General features: G+C 41.6%; 1 protein-coding gene and 1 long non-coding RNA gene across 4 annotated transcripts in view; one reads left to right on the top strand and one right to left on the bottom strand.

Annotated features, from left to right (window-relative positions):
* LRRN1 (leucine rich repeat neuronal 1) overlaps positions 1 to 9,185 on the bottom strand; it is a 51,819-nt gene extending 42,634 nt beyond the window's left edge. The window contains exon 1 of the mRNA XM_012751485.3: positions 8,818 to 9,185. The gene's annotated coding sequence lies outside the window, so the exon portion shown is untranslated. The remainder of the gene's footprint in view (positions 1 to 8,817) is intronic.
* LOC142865020 (uncharacterized) overlaps positions 1 to 24,166 on the top strand; it is a 585,997-nt gene that overhangs the window by 234,370 nt on the left and 327,461 nt on the right. The window lies entirely within an intron of this gene.

The following is a 24,166-nucleotide window of genomic DNA, read 5'->3' as shown; positions in this document are numbered from 1 at the left end:
AGCTGGATGGGGTAAGAACCAATCTAGTCCAGTCCTTCTGTTTTACGGCTGCAATTAAAGAGGAAGAAACATAGGCACGGCTTTAACAGTGCAGGTTTAGAGTCAGACCCAAGTTCAACCCCTGCTCTGCCTCTGACCAGCTCTTCCCCTATCATTCACGAGTCACAGAGGCAGTTCTTGAAAGTGCCCTGCCTGTAAAGCAGGAATGCTATAAACTGAGAATTCAAGTAGTGGCTTCTCTCCTCTAGAACAAAGTATTATTCATTCATCCATTTATCCAAATATACACAAGTATTTATTAAGTACACACTAGTTGTGTGACCTTGGGCAAGTTACTTAATTGCTGCCTGCCTGAGTTTCCTGAGCTGTAAAGTGGGTGTCTACATTGTAGAGTTGTCGTAAGGATTAAGAGAATTAATGGTTCTAACACACTGGAAAGGCACAACAATGGTGGATGTCATTATCTATCTCCTACGACTACAATGGTATGTTAAGAAAAATAGTGGGCTCTGGGGACATAATTTGGGAGCCCTATATAATATTTCCCTCCCAATTACTAAAGTATAGAGCTAGTCTCTCACTCCATTGTGCAGTCCTGGTAGTGAAACCATTTGGAAACTCGTGCACTAGTGCTCCAATTTGACAGTGCTATCCTTCACGCACAAAGAGAGAAATATCCCACTAGCATCTGCCCACAAACTTTGTGTTTTCCCTTCAGATGGCTTTGAAATGGCTGGATTTTTTCACCTGGACTCCTGAGTGGGAAAGGATGAGTTTCTGAGCATGTCAGGAGGTTGACTGTGTCCCCATAGAACACAGCAACACTAACTGGTCCTTTGGGGGCTTGAGCTTTACCTGTAGTCCTCACTGCACAGAACCACTGTCAGCTAGAATAGTAATCCACTGCCTTGGTGGTCCTGTGATGGTCTGATGAGGTAATGTAGATTCCGCTAGTGTCCTGGAAATTCCCAGGACGTGGCTGAAGTCCTAGTAACTCTTATTTATGGCCTTGGAAATCACAGAGGATGAAAATAAACGTGAGTGGTCATGCAGCCTCTCAGTCTTACTTCTCATAAGAAAACATTACACTGTCCCAGAGGAGTGAGAAGTCAGTACACCTTTCAGACCCCGAGGGAAGGCTCTCTCCAAAACTCATTCTGAGGTGTACATCTTATTTAAAACACAAACAAACATAAACTTCTCAGTATGGAATCTGTGCCCCTGTTGTGTGTGTGTGCATGTGTGGGTGCCTGTATATATACACTGGTCATGATTCTCTGGTAGGAAGCTTAAATACTCCGCCAAAGAAAAAAGCAAAAATAAAACAAAACCAAAAAACCACACCACAGTTACATACAGTTACATCTTCTCTAGGCAGAACATCCTCCATTCTTCCATATGTTCAGAGTTACCTCACCTTTTAACTCTAGCATCGCTGTCCTATGAACCCTTCTTCCCTGCTTGTCACAAGTATTTTTTTAAGCTGCTGAGGTCAGCTTAAGATAACATATTAGAGACAGAGCCTGGCTAATCCTTCAGTGTATGGGAAACCCAGCTTAAGTTTCCCTGTATGAGACTTTTTAATTGATGCTCCGCAGGTCTATACTTTCATTGGTAACCCAACAGTTAAATGCTGAGTCACTGTCGTCATGTTACCTGTTCTGACTCCACAGTCCAGGATGCAGCCACGGTCCAGGTGGAAAAGGAACTAGGTCTGAGATAGGCAGGGGGCCTCAGGTCTTCTCCCAGCTCCAGTCTTTCACTAGATGTGTGACCTTAGCCAGGGATCCTCAAACTTTTTAAACAGGGGGCCAGTTCACTGTCCCTCAGACCTTTGGAGAGTGCGGCGCACATTCCACACATGCGCACTGTGGGCCCTGGATGAGTCGGCTGCTAAGCAGGACAGGCAGCTGCGGCAAGAACACCCAGCAGGCTGGATAAATGTCCTCGGCAGGCTGGATGTGGCCCACGGGAGGTAGTTTGAGGACCCTGCACAAATTCAACTTGTGCTAGGGAAAGTAGCCTTGCAGCCTCTCTTCTATCACGCATAAACCTTAGAGATACATTAAGTGACTTGTCCATGGTCACAGTGAACCTCTCCATGGCTCTTGTCCCTTAGTTATTAAAAAAAAAGAAGAATGATAATATTTGGTATCTCAAACTGTGACAGGTGAAATGACATACATATTTAAGGATTCTGAAAAGTTTAAAATTCTAAAATAGGAGGCATTATTAGCTTTGTCAACTCAGATGCATCCTCCCTTTACGCAGTTGGTGCTGACCCGTGTTAATTGCTACTGACTTTCTGTTTCCGGCATCCTCTCCTGTTTACTCAAGACACATTGAGTTCTGACCGAGTCCTACAAGGAATTAACAACTCCCATCTTCAGTTTAGAGTTCTCAACAAACTTAAGGAGTCTACCCTCTCTCAAGCAACCATCCAACTCACTTATGTTCAATGAGGCTAGATCGAAAATCGTCTCCTGCTGAACACTTGTGTTCCAGGTGATAGCCTGTTCTGTGAATTAACTGGTGTGTTTTTTCAAAGCCTTTGCTAACAGCCAGTATCTGAATTAACGCTCCTTATTCTGTCTTTCTGTGGCCTCTACTCTCACTATCACAGCATACTACATGGTATTTGTCCGTCTCCTTTCTGGAACCCCCCCTAAGACTTACGTTCATTGAGAACAGAGGTAATGCCTGCAAGACCAGTATCCTCAGCACTGCCTTACACTGGGACGAGATAATTCTTTGTTGTGGGGAGGTATCCTGTGCATTTTAGGATGTTTTAGCAATATCCCTGGCTTTTACCCATTAGATGCTAGCAGCACCTCCCCATCAGTTGTGCAACTGACCAAGAAAAGTCTCCAAAATATTGCCAAATGTACCCTGAGGGGCAAAATCATCCTCTAGGCAGATTGCCTTTTTCTTACTAGGCAATCAATAAATATTTATAGAATAATATATGGACTGATGGAAACAAAATGCTTAAGATGGATTCAGTGTACAAGCTACAGAAAAAAAAAAGCTAACATCTCTTAGTTTTAGTGCCACCTACAATGCCTGGCATACAGCTGGTGCTCAATATATATTTATTGGATAAACAAATGTTTGATGATTGTAAATAGCTTTCTGTATCCCTTGTAAAAGTTTTTTCTCCTCAAGGAAGCCCAGGTGAAGTGGTGGGGAACTGTCAATATTAGGGGGAGAATATTTAAAAAACAAACAAACAAACAAAAAAATATCTTGGCTGTGGGATTAGGGGCCAGAAAAACAAATCACCTTGCAGAAAGGTGGGGGCCGTCCCCTAGACCACAAGTCTGCACTTGGGGCAGAAATCAAATTCTTCGCAGTGGTAACACTAGAAACATCTACTGGCATTCTTGGACTCGTTAAAAGACAACTCTGAGAGGGCCATGAAGCACCAGGAGGGTTGCAGGACATCCAGAAGGTCAGACAAGGAGCCATTAGTGTCACTGCTGGGAATTGAGCCTGTGCCTTACTGACTCTCTGTACAGTGCTTGATTACATTAATTATTATGGATGCAAATTGAGACTTACTACTATTGTAAAATAACAATGCAGGTTAATGATATTCTTAATTGCCATGCTAACATTTTTTTCTAGAGGGGAAAATTATAGGCATGAAACCAATTAAGCCACCTTCCTTTCTTTGTAAAGCTTTTTCAGTTTTGCTAAGTGATGATTCTCTCTTTGTGCTCACTGCTTAACAGTGCAAACTGATTTTTTTTTGTCTCCTACGTCTTACTAAGATGGATGCTAACATTGCTGCTGTCCATTTTTCCCTGTAGAAATTGAAAATCACTATGCTAATACATTATCTCACAAAGGGCAGTCATAAATAGGAAGAGCAAATATTTTGAAATGAATATTCAATGTACATTCTCCTGTAGAGGTTACGCATTGTTGGAAATCTTTGTTTCCAAGATTGCCCTTTCCTGAACACCACTGTAGGATGGCTCCCCTCCCGACGGCAATGATGGCTCCAGAAAACAACGGCAGACTAATTTATGTGTTCCCCAAACTTTAAATAGTTGTCTTTTACTCCCAGGTCTACAAAATATCTGCCTACAGAAACCTTTCATGTAGAAGGATGTCATGTCACATGTATATTGTTAATGTAACTATGGTAACCAAAAAATGCCACCAGTGTGTCTGTTTCATACACAAATGAGGGGACAGCTGTGAAGTCCACATGTCTGCCAGTGGTATAATGGATGTGAGCTAGGACAGCCTGGGTCAGAAAATTACAACTCATTTATATTAATCAGAGCTTTCGAATAACATTCCAACCTCTGAGCTATAAAGAGTATAAATGGAAGGCAATAAGCCACTATAAAAGCAGTCTTCACTCCACAGGTTTTAAAACTAAGTGCCGAAAGCTGATGCAGCAGCATCTATCTTTAGAGGGGACTCCAGAGTCAGAGCAGACAGGACCTTTGGTGGCTGTCATTGCAAGTTGAAGCCTAGCTTCTCCGTATCTCAAGGATGATTTTCAGTTCATTAAGTACAATGGCTCCATGCAAGTTAAATGTTTATGATAGTGGTTGTGACGTTGGAGGCACAGTTCCATAAACCTTTCAGCAATCTCACTGATTGTGGCAGTTAGTTCTCCCAGCCCTATTCACCCAACTCTGTTATGTTACAAGTGAGGAAACAGAGTTGGCGGGGTTGAGAAACTAATCCAAGATCACTTAGCTATGACTGGCTAATAGCTTGCTTACCAACCAAACAAGTGATAAAATTGCTAATAACATTCTACCTTGGTTAGAGCTTTTAAAAACATTCCAGAAGTAAAAAATATGATAGATATTATGTAAGCCTGCATATTGTTTCTTAAAGAAAAACCTATAACATAAAAATGGTATATATTTTAATTATTGAATAATATGCTTCCAAGTTCTATAGGGTGCTCATAAAGTCTGGAAATATATTTTATAATATCATGGATTATAATGCAATACTAATACATCATTTAGTATGCATTTGTGTTTTGGGACTTGGAGGCTACACTCTAATATATCCATAAAGTAGGTGAATGATAATATGCTAAAACAAGACAACTTAAAAAGTAAACTTCACTTAAGAAGACTTCTAGAATGAATGGATCCCCTGGTCACTAAAGTATTGAATTTTATAGATAAAGTTTAATTTTTGTTGCTGTTATGTTCTTTGAGCCAAAACAAGAGAGAATACATGTTTTTCTGACTTTATCTATATAATTATAATTTCATCCTGAATAAAATATTAATCAAAGCTCTATTCATGAGTTAAAGATACTTCCATTATTTCCAGAAACATGATTCTAAATGATCATGTGACTCTAAAATATGATTCTAAAATGGAATTTGCTTTATCTCCAAATTGGCTTAACCCAAAATAGATGTTCAGCACAATTTTTAAAAAATTAAATACAATATTTGAGCAACCTTACATTAGTGCTCAAATGAATCATTCAGAGAACTATTATTTTGTAGCTTAAAAATAAATTTTAAGAAAGCATTGTGAAAGTATAGTAAAAATAACATCTGTGTCCTATAATTTACCTTATTTTATTTATGACTTATGATTTTTTTATGGTGGTATCAAAAATCCACCATTCTGATTACTTATAATCATTTATAGTTAACCAGCTTGAGAAGTAGCAATATAGCTCTGTAGAAGCAGATTTTCTTTATTACCTGGTATATTCCCATGAGTGTCACTGCTTTAGAATATGTAGTAATGGCTCTAGCAGTTGAGGTCAAGATAGCCTTAGCAGAGTCTAATAGAGAAAGATCGATGGTTGAATTTTTCTTTGCTTTTTCAGAATTTCAGATACTAACCAGAGCTACCTGTGGTTATTTTTCAGAACCATGGTCTACAGTTGGCTCTGGTCTGAGATATAGCAGAATTATGTAGCAGAATAATCCTTTTCTAATAATTAGTACTTTATTGCTTTTATTTACCAAAGAATGAGCTCTAATCTTTCTTTTCATTAAATTTGCAGAATAAAGATTTCACACAGGCAGGATAGCCAAAGATAAAAGATTTCACAAATGTGAGGCTTTAGTCAGTTTAACGTCACCAAGTTTGTCTGAAAAATATCTAGATGATAACTTTACAACAAAATGGTTTATAGTCTAGTTTAGCAATGTCAAGTTTATTTTATAGTTATCCTCAACTCCATCAGGAAGACAGAATCCCAAGCTTAAGTATTAAATAAGAGTTTATTACAATGATTTGTTACTTTCTAACTTCTATATAGCTCTAAGACAGAAAATGCAAACTTGCCTACAAAATTTTCTCACTTAAATTTGATTCAATTCATTTTTCTCATCCTGGGAAAAATACTACCTTATGTGTAAAAGGCACTGAACCAGCAAAAATAACTTAAGGAAATATGTAAAATAGCAGACTAACATCTGTTACCCACCCCTCCCCCCAAACACTGAGCCCTCCAATACAATGTTGTCTTTTTTTTTGGTTGTGTTTTAATGTCCCTTTCAGTGAATATATAGAATACAGGGGCAAACGCTGTTCAGTGAATAGGTTCTTTTTCCCTTCAACAGTGTTTGAGGCTGACAAAAGGAGAGGCCACTGGGGCTGGTTTGTCAGTAGGTATAATCGCTGGTCTCACGTGCTGCCCACACTGTCTGCCTTTTGTTCAGCGGTCACACAACACCAGGAGGTGAACAGTGCAGTGTGGTCAATCAGCTAATGTTAGCCAAGGCAGGAAGGTCCTTTGCCTGACTGCCTCCCTGTTTGTTGTTCTATACTAGACCCAAAAACCACTCTGGTGACTAGGCATGGGGTGGTTTCATCACCTGCAGTTCTACAAGTCCGGTGCCTTAAGAGCCAAATGACTTTGACTACATAGTGGACACTCTAATGAGATCTTCGTGTAAGTCAATGACAGCTATCTTCTACTATATTGAATATATCTGAGGATGGGAAGCAAATGTGAGCAAAAGGTAGAATTAGCAAAAAAGAAAAACTCTAAAAGTTGAGGGTGGATTCAGAAATCACTTCATGCCACCAGAAGTGGATTAAAGTTACTGTCTGCTTCACATAATCATTTTCCTAACTAGCTTGTAATATCTAGCTTGAATGCTGAACAAATACACACAGCCAGGTAAAGAGCAAGCATTACTCTGAGCTTTCAATACAATAGCACTCAAAGAATTTGGCTCTTGAATAAAGGTGTCAGCAAGCCATGGAATTCCCAAACAGAAAAACTCACACTGCGTCTTTATTCTATTTTCTTAAGGTCTATTGTTAACTGAAGACTCCTTGTCTTTTCAAATTCCTTCATGTGAATGGATGAGGCCAGACATCTGCCAGGACCCGCTCACATTTGCATGCAAATCAGAGACTTCGGGACACACATGGCCCTGGAACCAATAACACTTTTACTCGAGATTTATAGTGATCAAAGTACCTTCCTGAACTTTCCAAGCCTCTAGTCCTAGCTCTTAAAAATGAAGTAATGAGCATATTCGAGTAATATTAATTCTTTAGGCTGTTTTGGCAAAGCAAATTGCAGAACAAAACATGTTGCCTTTCAGAAAAACCCCTCAAGCAAAAGCCCAAATCACCGAATTTGAATTCCACTTTTCCTTTATTGTCTACGTCTGGAATGAAAATATTTATGCCGGGATGAGATTTAGAGAAGGGTCCATTTTTCTGGACTCTTGGCCTTTGCCTGTGTGGTTCAAGTGCCTCATTTACACCCGGCCACTCATTCATGGCCAGGCACTGGTCTTGGCGCCGGGGCTGCAGGGGTGAACACAGACAGGCAAGGTCCCGGTCTCCTGGAGCAGGCATCACTGCCCAATGTCCTAGTCCGCCTGCCCACGCCGGTTCCCTCGCACCCGTCCGGGATGGGCTTTCCCACCGGTCCCGGGCGCGGCCGCCCTCCCGCCGCTGGACTTGCCCACCCAACTCCAGCCTGCCAGGCAGGGACTCCCTCGCGGGAGGCGGTCGCCGCGGGAACCTCGGGAGCACCGAGCCGGCGGCCGCCCACACCCCTCTCCACGCGGCACAAAGGACACTGGCTGGCAAACTTTCATCGCTCCTGAGCCCGGCCGAACCGGGAACGAGGCGCCGGCTCCATTCCTGGAGGGGACCGAAGCTTCCCTGACATTTCGGCCTCTCTGGCAAGCCTCCTGAGGCTGCCCCCGCTTCTGTGCTCAAAACGTATAGGGTGAGGTTTCCCTCCCCCTTCGACCTCCCGATAGTTGAGTCGATTCTTCCTAACGGTTTGACTTCAATACACTCAACGCTTTGTGAATTACTCCTCCTGCCCGTTTCTATTACCAAGGCCACCGCCAAGACATCCTTCCTCTTTTCTCTCTGCATAACCTGCCGCCTTCCCTTCCCTTTTCTTGGCCCTCTTTTCAACTCCCTGGGCCCCCTCTTACGCGCTCTTCTCGGGCCCCAGCTGCCTTCCCCAGTTCGCATTCCAGCAGTCGTCCTTCCTCCCAATCCCAGGGCACCACCCTCCCACCGTCCGTCTCTGAAATCCAGCGGGCTCGGCTCCAGTCGCTGCCTTTCGCCGGTTTTTGTCTGGCCTTCCTTCCTAACTATCACTTGCCCCCACCCTTTTTTTTCGGGTGGGAGGACTAGGTTGCCGTTTCCCGACTTGGGCATTTTCCCCAGCTCCACGAACCGCGCCCCCTCGTCCCCCTTAGGCCCGCGATCCTATCCCGCGGTTCCCTGGACCCTCCAGGGTCCGCCACGCCACCAAGTTTGCCTCGACTTCCCCTCGCTGTCTCCCACACCTCCCGCCGCAGCCCGGCTGGCCAGCGCACTTACCCCGAGGCCCAGCTGGCCGGGGTGTCGGGGTGCGCACGGACCGGGCACCGGCGCGGCGGCAGCAGGAGAAGGACCCGCGGAGCGGCGCCTCCTTCCCGGCCCGCAGCGCGCACTGGCTCCTCGGGGGACCCCCGGCAGAGCACCACGATGGGAGGCGAAGCAGCGGCAGGAGCAACAGCTGCTGCGCGGGGCCGTGTTCAATCCGGCTCTTGGGGGCCGGGCACAGGCAGGCAGGATTGGGAAGGAGGGTAGAAGTGGGGTGCAGAGGGCGGGGCAGCGAGTGGCCAGGTCCCGAGGAAGGCGCCCCAGGCGCCTAGGGATGCCGCCGCGCCGCTGCCGCCGCCCGGGCTGACGCCGCCGGCCCCTCTCCCCGCCAGGCGGGCGCTGCAGCCGCGGGCGCACGGGCCTCGCCTCGCTCCCCGGCTCGCTGCCGGCGCCCTCTGTGCGCCCCGCTTTGTGCTCCCGCAGCCAGCGTGCACCTGGTGTAAGCAAACGCGGTCAGCTGATGGGCTGCACGCCGATTGGCTGCTCCGCCGTCGCCTCCCTCCCTCCCGACCCCGCTCCCGGCCTCCCCCTCCCGGCCTCCCGCCCCCCGCGCCCGCCCTCGGCTCAGCCCCGTGCTGGGCACCATCTGGGGCCCGCCCAACAAAGGCGCAGCGCGGCGGGCCTCGGGTGGCCCCGGCCGCGCCGCGCCGCCTCCGCTGCAGGGAGCAGCGGGCCGCTCTTTTTGTCTAGGGGACAGCAGGCTGCGGCCGAGTTAGGAAGGCAGCGCACTGCCGCGCGGTAGCAGAAGACACACCAAAACCAAACAGAAAACAAGGGTCGTGCTAGGAGGCCGGCTAGGCACAACGGGGCCACATCTCTGCACAACGTAGGACTCGGGCTCAGGGGCTGAGAAGCAGACAAAATTCAGCCCGGGAGAGAGCCAAGTTTTGGTGTGAAATCTGACCCTTCGTCTAAAAATACATGGTGGTTCCCTGGGCCGTGGGTAGACGTCCGGGTGGGCGGACTCGCGTGGCCGTGGAACTGGCCCGCACCCTTGCTGCGGGAAGTAGTACTCCGACACTCAACCGACAGGCGAAGTCACTTCCGATTTAGGGAGGCTATTAGAGCACATTTCTGAAACTTTGGAATGACAGCTTTTTGATTTGTCAGGTGTGAAAGTTGTGTTCAAATACGGGGTGGAGGACTGAGAAGGGTCTGTTTGAAGTGGAGGGTGTCAGAGAGAAAGGGGGAGGGGAGGGTGGGAATGGGTCTTCACAAGCTGCAGGTGAACGTGAGTCTCAACTTTAAAGTGGCCAGCCTAGAACAAGGCTACAAGGAAGCCTCAGTACTACTTACTGGGGGAATCTGCTTTAAGCTAGAGACAATCATTGGCGCTTAAGTACTGAACAGCTCTGGGCAAGACAGTGTGGTGATATTTCCCCCTGATGTCCAAGCTTAGAACTTCTAGGGTATTTGGAAGGATGCATTATTACAGAATGATCTTTTGAATTCTTTGAAGCCACAGGATAAAATGAATAACAATAATTGTATATTCTTGATCCTGATAGCATTTCTTGATGTCTTACATAGATGCCTCATAAATATTTGATGTCCCTATATGTCCAAGAAACTGTCATGAAAGACACCAGTGAGTCACAGCATGCCCTAGAAGGCTCTAGGGAAAGACAATGTTAGGACTCAGAAGGTTGATGAAGAGTAGAGGAACAGCCGGACCAAAAAAAGGCCCATTGCTGTCTATAACTGAATAAGGTTTAAGAACTTTCAAAGCAAGTTGTGTCTAGAACCATACCCAAGTTTCATAACACGATTTTGTCTCTTCCCGCTTTTTCATGCAGATTGTATATAGCATGAAGTTTTTTTGAAAGAAGGTGAGGCTCTCGTGGAAATACAAAAGTTAAATGATCAGGGAAACGAAACACAAAATGCAGATTTCTTAAGGAGTCTCCTTTGGGTTTTCCAGCCTGTCTCCCTAGTGGTGGATGATGCCGTACCCTGTGAGGTAGAGCCTTGCAGAGGGAGGTTTTTGGGAGGCGGGGTGGTGGGTAGGCAGTTAACGTAATTAATGATAGTCCTAGGAGGCGAGAAGTATGCCAGCCTCCAGGTTTTGGAAGAGACTTCGTGAGAATGGTATGAGTCAGGCACCCATATATGAGCTTTGAAATCAAGCCAACACTGCTTTAAATCCCAGCACTGCAATTGATAAGCTATGTCCCTATGGGCCAGTCACTTTATCTCTTTAAGTCTTATTTGCCTTGGTTCTCAAGTGGGGTTAATAACAGTACCTATTCCAAAGGATTATGCTGGTTAAGTGAGAGTGAGCATGTAAAATGCTTACGGCAGTGCTTAGTATATAGCAAGCATTCTACAAATGTAAGCTCTAGGCATTAGTAGCCAGGTATTGAAGACTAAAACAAGACATCAGGTTAGACAGGTGGGATGATGAACTGACACATGTGACAGAATATTTTAAAGGCACTAGCAGCTCCAGTGGAAGAAATGGACTCTGTCTCCCTGCTGTTCAATTCATCGCTTTTAAAATCGGCATATCATTTATTTAAACTAATTTCCCTCTTCCCCAAAGCGAGAGTGAGAAAGGAAGCTCTGCCTATATCTACTTGGCCACTGCATTTATTTGGCTCCACACAGAGGCAGTATTATCATTAGGAAGAAATCTGTGTGTGTGTGTGTGTGTGTGTGTGTGTGTGTCAGAGATGGGGGAGGGGACTTGGGCAGTAGGGTGGGGATTGCCCTGGACAGAAAAGGACAAATGAGGTAGAACTCCTATAAGAGTCTGAAATTTAGTCCAGTTATTGGAAATTTGGTAAATTTCCTAGTTATTGGTTCAAATTTTAGAAACTGCCATTTTTTTTTAACTCTGCAAAGAGGTTTCAGGAATATTTTATTTACTGACACTTAAAAGCCTCTTGTCATCAGGATGAATGAAAAAGAAACACCCAGTCAATAAACCGCATAACTAAACCAAACCATTCACTTGTTTCTTGCTTAAAGAGCTCAAATCTATCTGAATTACCCCTGAGTGATCTCACCTTATCCTAGGGTACTGAATCTATTAATTGGTTAAAAAAAAAAAAAGACTTTATCTTAGTATTTATTGTTAGGGTGTTGTAGAAGCCCTTGGAATCTTTGAAGGAGAATGGAATTGGAGAGAAGAGCCCAAGAGTTCCCAAGAGAGCCAGGTCTTGCTGTTGATGTGCAGAGTTCTTGCCCCTGGGGCTGGCTGTGTTGAGATACCAGAAACCCCGCTGGATTCACCCACAATCCCCAAGGTTCTTTATGTTGGGTTTGAAGGAACATTATAATTGGTATTAACCCAATTGTACTGATCTATGTGGTAAATGAGGGGAAAAAGAAGGACGAAACATTAGAGGGTGATCAAATTTGAATAATCTTTAAAAGAACACCTGTATTTTGAAAAGAAAATTATAATATGCCAGTTAAAACCACAATTTTTCAAAGTTGAAAATAGGTCGCTCTCTAACTAAAATAGTAACAAGAGTGCTGGTAGTCAGTGTTCTTTTTCCTCTCTAAACTAATATTATAGTTTTAATATTTGATATTTAGTTTTAACATCCACCACCAAGCTCTTAGAGGTTGATGACTATGCAAGTTATAATTATGTGACTGTCGTGTTCATTGTTAACTTTCATACTAAATGTGTTGTTTCTCTAAAAATTGTTGACAATTGAATGGATTAATACACATACATAATTCCTGTTCTTCCAGTTTTATACCACATATGAAATCATTCCAAAATAAAATACACATTAATTGAGGGTTTTGTAATTAAAATTAGTTTTAGCATTTAAGGCTAATAACTTCATATGGAACTTATATGACCAACCATCTCAGTTTGCTGGGACTGTCTGGATTTTAGTCCAAAAGTCCTACATCTCAGGAAACCTCTCAGTCTTGGGTGAACCAAAGTGGCTATTCACTTTAAATGGAGCTAACATTAATAGGTTTATGGTACTGCTACAATTTTAGTTGAGTTACAACCTTGCAGATACACCAAATAATGTTTTATGCTGGACTGAATAAAGGATTCTGTTGTCACTTGTTGAACTTAATTGCTGCAGAGACCTTGACAACCATCAAATCCACTCTCCTTATTTGGTAGGTAATTAAACTAAGCCCTAGAAGAGGAACTCTGCCAGTATGTTGACGAAGTCTACACTGAAAGCTAGACCATATACTCTCTGGAAATAGGGACCATATGGCCACCTCCTAGCCCAAGACCTATACCATATAATAAGTACTCAGTAAACATTTTTTGGATGGATTAAATCAATTGATAACTGAATGCCTTTATGTCATTGGGTCATATTTTATGAGAAGCATTTTCTTCATATCATTCAAAATCTTTTGAACTATAATGTTAATGGCTGCATAATTTTACCAGTCTTCTATTGGTCAGAAATAAGGGCTTTTTGATTATTTCTATAATGTGTTACAATAAACACACTTGATTAGAAATGCCATTTTGGTTATTGATCTATAGATATAAACTATACTTTGGATTATCCACTTAACATGTTCAACTTTTTATGTTTTCATTACTATTTACCTTTAGCCAGCCAGACCTTACTAACAAATAAAAGGATATTTGTATTCTTTGTAAAGATGTTAGTTGATAAGAAAATTTTAGAATCAAGGTTTTTTGTTTTTAATTATTTGTTCTCCATTCTGATTTCTCTTTTTGTCTGTGTGATAATAGCTAACATAAATTAAGTGCTGACTCTTTGCCAGGTACTGCACCTAGTAATGTTTCCTGTATTGGGAGAAGCAATGTAGTGTAATGGTTAATAGCCAAGGCTTTTTGATTTGGACTATCTGGGTTTATATTTCAGCTCAACATACTCTGTGAATTTAAACAAATCACTTAAACTCCCTGAGCCTGTAGTCGTACCTATATCATGGGGTCTGTGAGGATTAAAGAAGTGTGTATGTGCCTAGCATATAGAAAGCATTTATATAATATTAATATATTAGTTAATACAGTGCTAACTGCTGGAACAAATAAACCAAAGAACCTCAGTGGCTTAAATAAGGCAAGTTTATTGTACACTCTAATATAACAGAGTGTGATCCTGGCTGGGTGGGCTCTACGTGATCATTCCAGGCCTAGGTGACTTCCATCTTTTGGTTCTTCCTCTTCTACATCTACAGACTACTTTCTATTAACACAGAAGATAAGGAAAGAAAGAGAAAAAAGGATCACATGGGAAAATTCTATGGGCCAGCCTAAAAAGTGGCTTGTGTCACTATTGACGAGAACTCAGTTACATAGCTATACCTAATAACAAAATCAGCTGGGAAATGGAAACGAAGTGTATGCCTAGAAAGTAGAGGAAGAAATTTTGCAACATATAGCAGTCTATATTAGAAATATAGCAACATATACTAAAAATACAGCATCTCTCTCACTGTTGTCCGTTGCCTTACTTGGTCCTCATAACAAGTCTAGTAAAGCAAGAGAGAGGGAATGACTAGTTCAGAGTCATACAAAAAGTAAGAGGGCATCGTTATAGCAGACACCATGTGCGTAGAACAGCCTCTACAGGCGTGCTTTCCAGGTCTCCCTTCAGCGTAAAACTGCTCTTCGTTGATTGCCAGCCTAATTACCATCAACACATCGCCTTCCTAAGTTCCCTGAGACTTCAGGCAGGGAGAGGAGGACTGTCAGCTGCCCCCGCCAGCAGCTTGTACTCCTTTTTCTTTCAGTAACATCCTTCTTCTTTAAGTAACCATAAAACTTTAAGGAAGTTCAGAATCGTTCCTCATAAGAAAGTGCTTAGAGACTACTGCGCTGGAATTCAGTGCCCCTATTATCATAAATTTAATATCCACACTTACTTTTAGTCCTAGGGGCCTATGAGGCTATAAAAGAAAGATTGGCAGATAGAGTAGACTCAATTGGTTTATACACATTTTGCAGAAACATGAAGCTTACAGAATTTTCTCCCACATTTCAGCTAGCACCTTCCTCTGTCAAGTTTGTCTGCATTTTGCCTGTGCTTCATTTGATTTTCATAATAGAGGACTCTCATACTTTTTATCTCTGAGCATGCTAGCAGTCTCATTTGAGTAAAACATTGCCCATATTGCATTTTCATGGTTAACTAAGTACTACCTACCAAACTAATCATCTGTTGAAATCCTTATTTTCTTGAATGAAATTCACACTGTAGTCTTGAGTCTGTGTCTTTGTCCCAACTTTGCATCACATACAAGCTATCTTTTGGAAAAAGAGACTTAGTTTTTGAGTTTTGTTACTTCGGAGGAAAAAAAGCTTCAGATAGGTATATGGTATATAAATGGTGACTTATGTAGTTACTAGAAGCAAGGTTATATTACAATTGAATTCAGTGAGTACCATAGGATTTTAGAGCTGAAAAGTACCTTAGAGATGATCTGGAACAGCACTTTCATTTTATGGATGAGCAAACTGAAGTCTCAAGAAGGCTAACACTTCCATGTGCTTCCGAGCATCTGGGAAATTTGACTGGATTTAAACCCTTACTCAAGGTCCCACCACTGGTTAATAAGAGAGCTAGGCCTAAAATCTAGTTCTCTTGATTTTCAGACCAGGGGTCTTTCACTTAGTGTAACTTTAACTGGGCTCCTCAGACTTCCCAGCAGTTCATGGATATACTCTTAAAAGAGTGTGAAAGGTTGCTACATATGAACCCAAAATCATAGGCAACAAAAGCAAAAATAGAAAAATGGGACTACATCAAACTAAAAAGCTTTCGTACAGCCAAGTAAATGATCAACAGAGTGGAAAGTCAACCTACAGAATGGAAGAACATACTGTGTTTCCCCGAAAATAAGATAGGGTATTATATTTATTTTTCCTCAAGAAGGGCTTATTTTCATGGGATGTGTTATTTTTTTTTAAGTACGGTACAACAATCTACATTTATTCAAATATAGTTAAGTCATCTTCTACTGGAACATCATCATAACTCTCCAAACCCTTAATTCCATCCTGAATTTCTTGTGACTCTATCTTCTTTAGAACCATCGGCCCCAATCTCTTATGTCGAGCTATAGAGCTCTCATGGGGCAGATGAGAAGGACTGCTCATCTTCTTTACCGCTCCTCCATGAAACGCATAGGTTGTGCAGATATGCTGCATAGCCACGCCCATCACTTGGTCTTATTTTTGAGGTAGGGCTTCTCTTGCATGAATGCTTAGAAATCCTGCTAGGGCTTGTTTTGTGGGTAGGTCTTATTTTCGGGGAAACACTGTACACATCTGCCCCATGCCCTACATCTGATAAGGGGTTAATATCCAAAATATGTAAGGAACTCAAACAATTTCATAGTAATAAAACAACCCATTAAAAATGATCATAAGATCTAAATAGACATTTCTCAAAAGATGTACAAATGGCCAAGTATATGAAAAAAAGGCTCAAAATCACTAGTTCTTAGAGAATGCAAATTAAAACCACAATGAGCTAACACCACTTACAATGGCTGTTATCAAAAAGACAAAAGATAACATGCCTTGGCAGGGATGTGGAGAAAAGGAAACCTTTGCACACTATTAGCAGGAATGTAAATTAGTACAGCCATTATGGAAAACTTCATGGAAGTTCCTCAAAAAATTAAAAATAGAACTACCATATGATCCAACAATCCTATAACTGAATATATATGGAGAAATTTTTGTTTCAATTATAATAGTATGAAAAATTAATATGAGCATATTCTAAAACACCTGGCTGATCTTATATTTGAATGCAGGTAAATAACATTTAGTGCCAGTGTCTATCTATTTGGACTGAATTAAAAGAAAAACAGGGTAATTTTAATATAGAAATGATGTCTTTTCACCAGGTTAAGGTGACAAATAAGACAAATAATGTCTTATCATATTATAGGAAGGTCCTACAGAAATTTTATGAATTAAAAATGATCAGATTGAAAAACGGGATGACAGAAGTAGGTAGTCTGTTTTTAACCACTTTGGTATGGCAACGAATCCGTTTTGCTCTTGTGTGATGAGGAAGCTTTAAAGCACTGAAAGCTTGTTTTACTGTACAGGCAGCTTTAGGAAAATAACTATAATAATTCCTACTAAGGACTGGTTAAAAGGTCAGGTACACACTGCAACTTCAGAGATAAAAGCTGTAAAAATAAAAGCTTTTGGCTGTCGGCTACAGTCGACGCTCGGCTGTGTGCATTCATCTGTGGTTATCGATTATAGTCGTTGCTCGCACTGAAGTGGTTAAGTAGAGAGAGAGAGACAGAGAGAGAGAGAGAGAGGTTGGGCATGAATACCCAAGTCATACTTCAAGAGGTGACTTAATTTTTGGAAAAGGGAAAAAGTTTGTCATCTATGACATAAAAATTGATGATTGAATTTAAATTTAAGTAGTTTGGTAGTCTGGGTGTTTATGTTCTAAATAGTTTCATTTAAATAAAAGTACTGTTATGAGTTGAGACATGTTCTATACAGATCTGTATGTTGAATCCCTAACTTCCAGTACGTCAGAATGTGATTTTATTTTTGGAAACAGGTTCATTACAGATATAATCAGTTAAAATGAAGTAACACTAGAGAAGTGTGGGCCCCTAATCCACTGTGCCTTGTGTCCTTATAAAAGGGGAAATTTGAACACAGATGCATAGGAAGGATGTCATGTAAAGATGAAAGTAGAGATCGGGGTGATGCCTTTACAAACCCCAAAATGGCAGAGATTGCTAGCACACCACCAGAAACTAGGAGAGAAGCATGAACGGACTCCCCTCACCAAGGAACCAACCCTGCCCTCACCTTGATCTTGGAGTTCTAGCTTCCAGAAAGGTGAAAAAATAAATTTCTCTTGTTTAAGATACCCAGTTTGTGGTACTTTGTTATGGCAGCCCTAGGAGACTCATATAATTGCCATACGATAAACTGCACAAGTGTATGATTTTGACCCATGTATACACCGCTGATATCATCATCATGATCAAGGTAATGAAAATATCCATCACCCTCAAAGATTTGTTTGTGACTTTTTGTAATCTATTCCTCCCTAGTCTCCATGCCCTCCTGCTTGCTGTCTATTCCTAGAGTCAGGAAACTCACCTGCTTTCTGTCATTATAGATTAATTTGTAACTTCTAGAATCTCTTTCACTTGGCATAATTATTTTGAAAACCATCCATGTTCTTGCATGTATCAATAGTTTATTTTTATTGTTGAGTATAATTTCATTGTGTGAATATGCCATTACATGTATTAACCTGTTGATAGACCTTTGGATTGTTCCAGTTTTTGCCTATCATATGTTAATATAATGCTTCTTTGAATATTTGTATTCAAATCTTTGTATTTATGCTTTCATTTCTCATGGGCAAATACCCAAGCATGAAATGACTGGATCATATGGTAGATGTATATTTCACTTTTTACAAAGCTGCCGAACTGTTTTCTAAAGTGGTGGTACCAGTTTTTCATTTCCACCAGCAATGTGTGAGGGTGCCAGTTGGCTTGCATATTAAAACCCTTGAAGGTATTTGCTTTTGGGTAGGTAGGAACTTTTAGATGATCTCAGTCACCATGTTGCTTATCATCTTATACCAGGTTTAGCTCACACGCTTATGTTACTCATACGGTTTTGAGTGTGCAACTTCTGATGTATAAGTTGGTTCAGAATTGGTTATTTGAATATGTTAGTCACATATTAATATATACAAATCTCTAAAGATTCCTGGACCAAAGCCAGAAGATACGAGTGTGCCGTAGACTAGCCATATACCTCTCCGTGTGCCATTAACTATCTCCCAGCATTCACGTGCTCCCTGAAAAGTCAAAGTAAAGACATGAGTCTGGCCTGCCTCTTCAGTTTCCAGGTCAAATCCAATTGTTCAAAGAAATACTTTGCAAATGATGGAAAGTATAGACCATTTTTTCAAGATGCCAGGACAGTGGAATACCGTCCGAGAGGTCAGATTGTGGCAGCCTACATGGTGTAGATGGTGTCTCATGTGGAGTGCACTGGCCAACTCCACCTGCTCCCTTTCGCCTCAGTTCCTGGGCAGAAAACAAAGTACCAGTGGAACTTGGGACAAATGACTAAATGCTCTCTAGGATCATTCCTCCTGAAATCTGAAAGGAATCTGGGATTGAAAAGAGGAAGCAACTTTTTCCTATTGTAGGTAAGGTTTTGTTTTAATAATAATAGTGGCTAACACTTATTAAGCATGTACTGTATGCTAGGCATGGTGCAATTTTTGCATGAATTCCATGGAATTCTTACAACAATCCCATGAAACAGTTAAGTGTTGTTATTAATATCACTCTCATTTTTTTGAGATGAGATCATTGAGATGTGAATGAGGTTAGATCACTTGCTCTGGGTCACCAGTCTGATATGAGACCAGAGCTCATGCTCTTAACTATGATATGATCTGTAGTCTCTGATCCTATCTGTGTTATAATACTGTGATCTAGAACGACTGCACTGTTTTGACTATATTGATGCAGATACTATACCTGTTGGGGGAAAAACTTAAAAATTCAAAAACCAAAATAGATTGAAGTAGTGTCCAAGAAGCTGTCCTCAGAAAGGAGGAATGTGAGGAATACTGCTCACATTTTATTAGAATAACAGTGTCATTTACAAACATAATAAGATTTGAAAGTCAACAGATTTGAAAATTTTTGAAATATAAAAGGCAATGAAATTTCAATTTGTGACACTGGAGCTTTCTGACTGGTGCATGTGAAGGACCAGCCATGGCCACCTAGTTGGTTCTTAAGGATTGAGCAGTTATATGGATGTGGTCTGCCAAGGTCACTTCTTGGAATGTCACCTGGTGAGCTTGTAGTGAAAACTGGATTCTAGATGCAACTTTACTGCTGATAGCTTTACTTTTTTGACTCTCAAGTTCTTTATGCATAAAAAGGGACAGCTGAAAGAATTTGTGGTATTCATGCTTTTTCCCTCCAAGTACTCTTTGGTTAAATTAAATCATAAGAAATCACCATATCAAGACATAAAACAAAATTTAACTAGGTTCTTGATTGCAACAACAAAATCTACCCTAGCTAATTAGGCAGGAAGAGATTTACTAAAAGGTACCAGTTGATCTATGGAAGGCCTAGAGAACAGGTAGACATAGATATTGCCCAGTTGGGAACAAAGCAGCTAGAGAAAGTTACCCTGACACACCATGTGCCTATTCTAATGGAATCAGCATTGTCACTATAGCCCATCACTTGATAGCTTTCACACTATGATCTGGTAGTCAGAAACTTTGGACATCTCTTCTAAATGTCCCTGCCAGAAGATCTGAGCCCCTAGCTTTTGGCTATCTTTTTATGCAGCTCATTTGTGCCTCTTGTTGTCTGACCAAATCTAGACCTGGTGCAGAATGGGAAGCCAGACAGAAAGTGGCTGGACCAGGTACTAGGTGGGGCCAACTCTTAGTCCCTGCCATCTGTGCTCATTCAAGATGGCCAGAGCAGGAGCCCCTACTCAGTTTCCTGTTGTCACTGTTCCTTAGCAATGATGGTGCCTTGTTAGCTGGTCACTCACTAAACAGGTCCCCAAAGGTGTGCAGATCAAAGTTAGAAAACCACCAACCTAGATAATTTTTAAGGTTCTCTTGTGCTAAAATTTCATGACTCTATGCATTTCCAAGGTTACGTTAAGTGGAGGTGTTTAAACAGTATTTCATTTTCTTGTATAGCTTGGCTAATGCCAATATATTCTCTGTAATTATCAGTAGTTAAGAATATTATACTCAAGGAATATGGCTTATTCTGCCTTTATATTTTGGTTGATTTCCTTGATTAGGTATATCAATCAGCACAAGAACATCCAATTCACATAGAAGGAAAAGAAAGGAAGGGCAGAACGGAAAGGGGGAACATTTGGCAAAGATATATGCAATTTCTTTTCGGAAGGGTAGATTTGGGGCCTTTCAAGGAAAGTGTTTTTAAGTTGAGAGTGCTTTCAGATGCAGTTATCCAAAAATTGCCTACAGTGTTTGGTACAAGTTCAGATTTACAGGCCCCCAGCACAAAGCTCCAAAAATCAAAAGAAAGAGGAGGCAAACTTAAGCTACCTTAAATTATACAGAGAACTATTTACTTAATCTTTGGCTTTCTAAAGTTTCTCAGTTATCAGAAAATAACTAAGTTATCATAAACATACCCCAAAGACATCAGAAATCAGTGAGAAACTACTATATCAGGCATGGTATGTCCATCGATTGTATGATAACTTGGGATACGCTGTGTCATGTTGTCTAAGATCTTGAACTCTAAATTCAACTCCTTGACCTTAAGAAGCTTTAGCTTATCCATAAGAAAGGAATAATAATAGTTAACTTCATCATGTTGTTGCAAGGATCAAATGGGATAATATATGTTAAATTATTAGCACATTGCCTGAGACATAATAAATGTTGTCTAGCACAGTTATTGAGACACTTACCCCGGCCTTTGGTGTTGCTGGCCCAGATGGCGTTGGCAGCTGAGCAGTGATTCTGGGAGGCTGCTGCTGAGGAGAGGGCATGTGGCTTCCCCAGTTTCTAGCCTAGAGGTGAAAGAGATGATATTCACAAATATGCCATCAGCCCACAAGCTCTCCACCGTCACCAAGACATCGAGGCAGAGCATCACTCTCCCTTTGAGTCTTCTTTAACTCTTTAAGATGGCCCTTGCTGTTTATTATAGATTGATTTCACCTGTATTTGACTCAGTAAACATTGCTGGGCACCACCTACACGTAAAGTGCTATGGCCTGTAAACCAGGATGCCAGACTAACACGGACACTAATTCGGCAAATATTTGTTGAGTTTCCAGTGTGTTCTAAGGACCCTCTTGGCTCTGAGCGTTAGCTAGGCTCTAGAGGATCATATGTGGGCCACAGTGGGCACGTGGGGAATGATGTTAAGGAAGCAGGTGTTTAGGATCGACTCTACCCGTAAGTATGTGGGAAAAATATAGATAGGGCGACAAACCATCCCACTTTGCTAGGGACTGAGGGATTGTCCAAGGACACAAAACTGTTCTTTTTAAACTTAGGACAGAGTAATTTCCTAGGATGTGGTATTTAATATTTTCATGCTAAAACCAGGAAGGTTCTGGCTAAACCAAGACGAGTTGATCATACTAATGTATTTTTGCATCCCTTATTGGTTAGCCTTTCTACCTTTGAGGAATTGAATGCCCTGCATTCAGAATGAAATGCTTGGAACTGGGATGCAGCAGTAATGTCGCACAAAGAGGTCTAAAGAGGAATTTAAGAGAGAAGCTCAGACTCTCGCTGTAGTTCTTGTTGTTGTGGTGACCCTGGGCAGATTGATTACCTCTTGGAACTTTAGTTCCCTCATCTATAGAAGCAGGAATACCCATCCCCTGGGAGTTTGAACATGTTAAATGAGATAATAGGTATACAAGTGCCTGGCACAGAGAGGGAGGGCACTCTTTTTAAATTTTCTATTTTTGAGTAAGAAAACATATTACATTGGCTTAAAAATAAGTTTCGCATACATATGCTTATCTGTGTTAACCTTCCATCATTTGTGCTTCAAGTATTACCCTGGAAATGCTATTTAAGTTGTTTCATTTGGGTGTGTTCCAAGTTACTAACAAGTTGTAAATTCCTCCAGTGCGAACATGATCTTTTTATTTCCTGGGTATTTCCTAAAAGCTTCGAGAACTTAGCATAGTCAAATTTTGAGAATACAAATTGCTTAGATTGGTTTGTAATGCTTTGGGAATAAAATATGCAGCAAATATTTAGTTTATTTTTTTTATCTGTTTTATACCACAAGTCTACCACCACGAATGTTAATCTTGAATATGCATGTAAGGAGCCAGCTCAGATCAGATCCCTCCATTACCTAAGTTATTGCATTTTAATCCTTTTATCTGTGTGATTTCCTTGCCACGTGCAAATGCAATGGCAGCAGAAGGTGGCAGAGACAGGACAGATGTATACCTTGCCATGGTAAGCAGGCTGAAATCCTTCTGTGCCCATGAGCCTGAGAAAACACAGTGGAAATGTCAAAGCTAACAGTGTGGGGCCTGAGTTTATAAGCAGTAACAAGCTAGCGACATGCAACCTCACATTAGCCAAATGGAGATAAACTTTTTTGTAATTTCTAATTTTCTGTTAACATAATAGGTTAGTCCGTCAGCTCATTTGGGAAACGCCAAAGGGCTTTCTTTAAAAGTACCAGTCAGGAGAGAAAATGTCACCCATTAGCAGCCAGCTTGACTCTTCCTGAATTCTTTCCCCATCTCTCCTTTTCCTATTTCCCTCCATGTCTCCCACACCAAGCAGTTTCATGCCACATGTTCATCCAGCACCCTGGGCGTATGCTGTCGTGTGGTGGCCGCACTGGTCTTCGCATGAGGTCTCTGCTCCTGGTGATTGAATCGGCTGAGCCTGACACTCTATGGCTCAAGGCGCTGCAGATTCTCAGAGGTGGCTCCGCGCTGGGTCGTTGGGATCAGCCCCTAAACCAGCCTGGAGAGATCTGCTAAAGCCACATCAGTAGAAACATCACCTTCTGATGCTTGAAGGATGTTCCTGAGTTTGTGCCCATAAGAGGTCATTTTCAGTGTTTTACTTTTAGGGTAGCAGAAGGGAAGAGGGCTTCAACTCAATGTTTATAATGGCTAAAAGAGCTAAATGTGGCATCGGGCTTCATTAAAAGAAGTATTGTTCTTGAAACAAGGGAGAAGTTTTGGCCAAACACGAGCAGCAGTATTTACACTAAATTATTTATTTATTCAACTGAAATGTATGACACCTATTCTGTGAAAGGCCCTGTGCTGTGAGAGAGACAAAATTAATAAGCAGCACACCAAGACAGGCAGACATTGCATTAAATGAGAGTTCTGTGAGGGCCCCGCTGCTTTTCTTTCTGGCGTGGCTCATGGGACTGCGGATCCTTTACTACACCAGTCACAAACCCAGATGTCTGCAGGGGGCCGGCAGATAGATGAGTGAAGTGGCCCGGTAGGGACTGAGCCAAATTGCAGAGGATGTACCCTGTTTAAAGTGTGCAGCTGCTCCTCAGCTCTATGCGATTGTCATCTTGTGAGAATGTGGGTCTGATTTTGCCAAGGGAAACTGGAAATCCAGAATTTAAGTGAAATGTTTTATTTTAAAATATTGTCAAGATAGCAGCTAATTCAAATTTTTGAAAGCTCTGTAGAATAACCCTTAAATATTTTTGGGCTATGCTCTGCTCATGGCGTTCTAGTTTATAAATTCTGCTCTAATAGGTAGTGTTCACCCCATCAAGGTGTATTTGCCAATATTTAGACAGGTTCTTGAACCTGGGATTTAACATAAATTAC

Source organism: Microcebus murinus, chromosome 28 (genome assembly GCF_040939455.1).
Source record: "Microcebus murinus isolate Inina chromosome 28, M.murinus_Inina_mat1.0, whole genome shotgun sequence".
Taxonomy (NCBI): domain Eukaryota; kingdom Metazoa; phylum Chordata; class Mammalia; order Primates; family Cheirogaleidae; genus Microcebus; species Microcebus murinus.
Note: the sequence above shows the minus strand (reverse complement) of the source record. Positions and strands in the feature narration are given on the sequence as shown.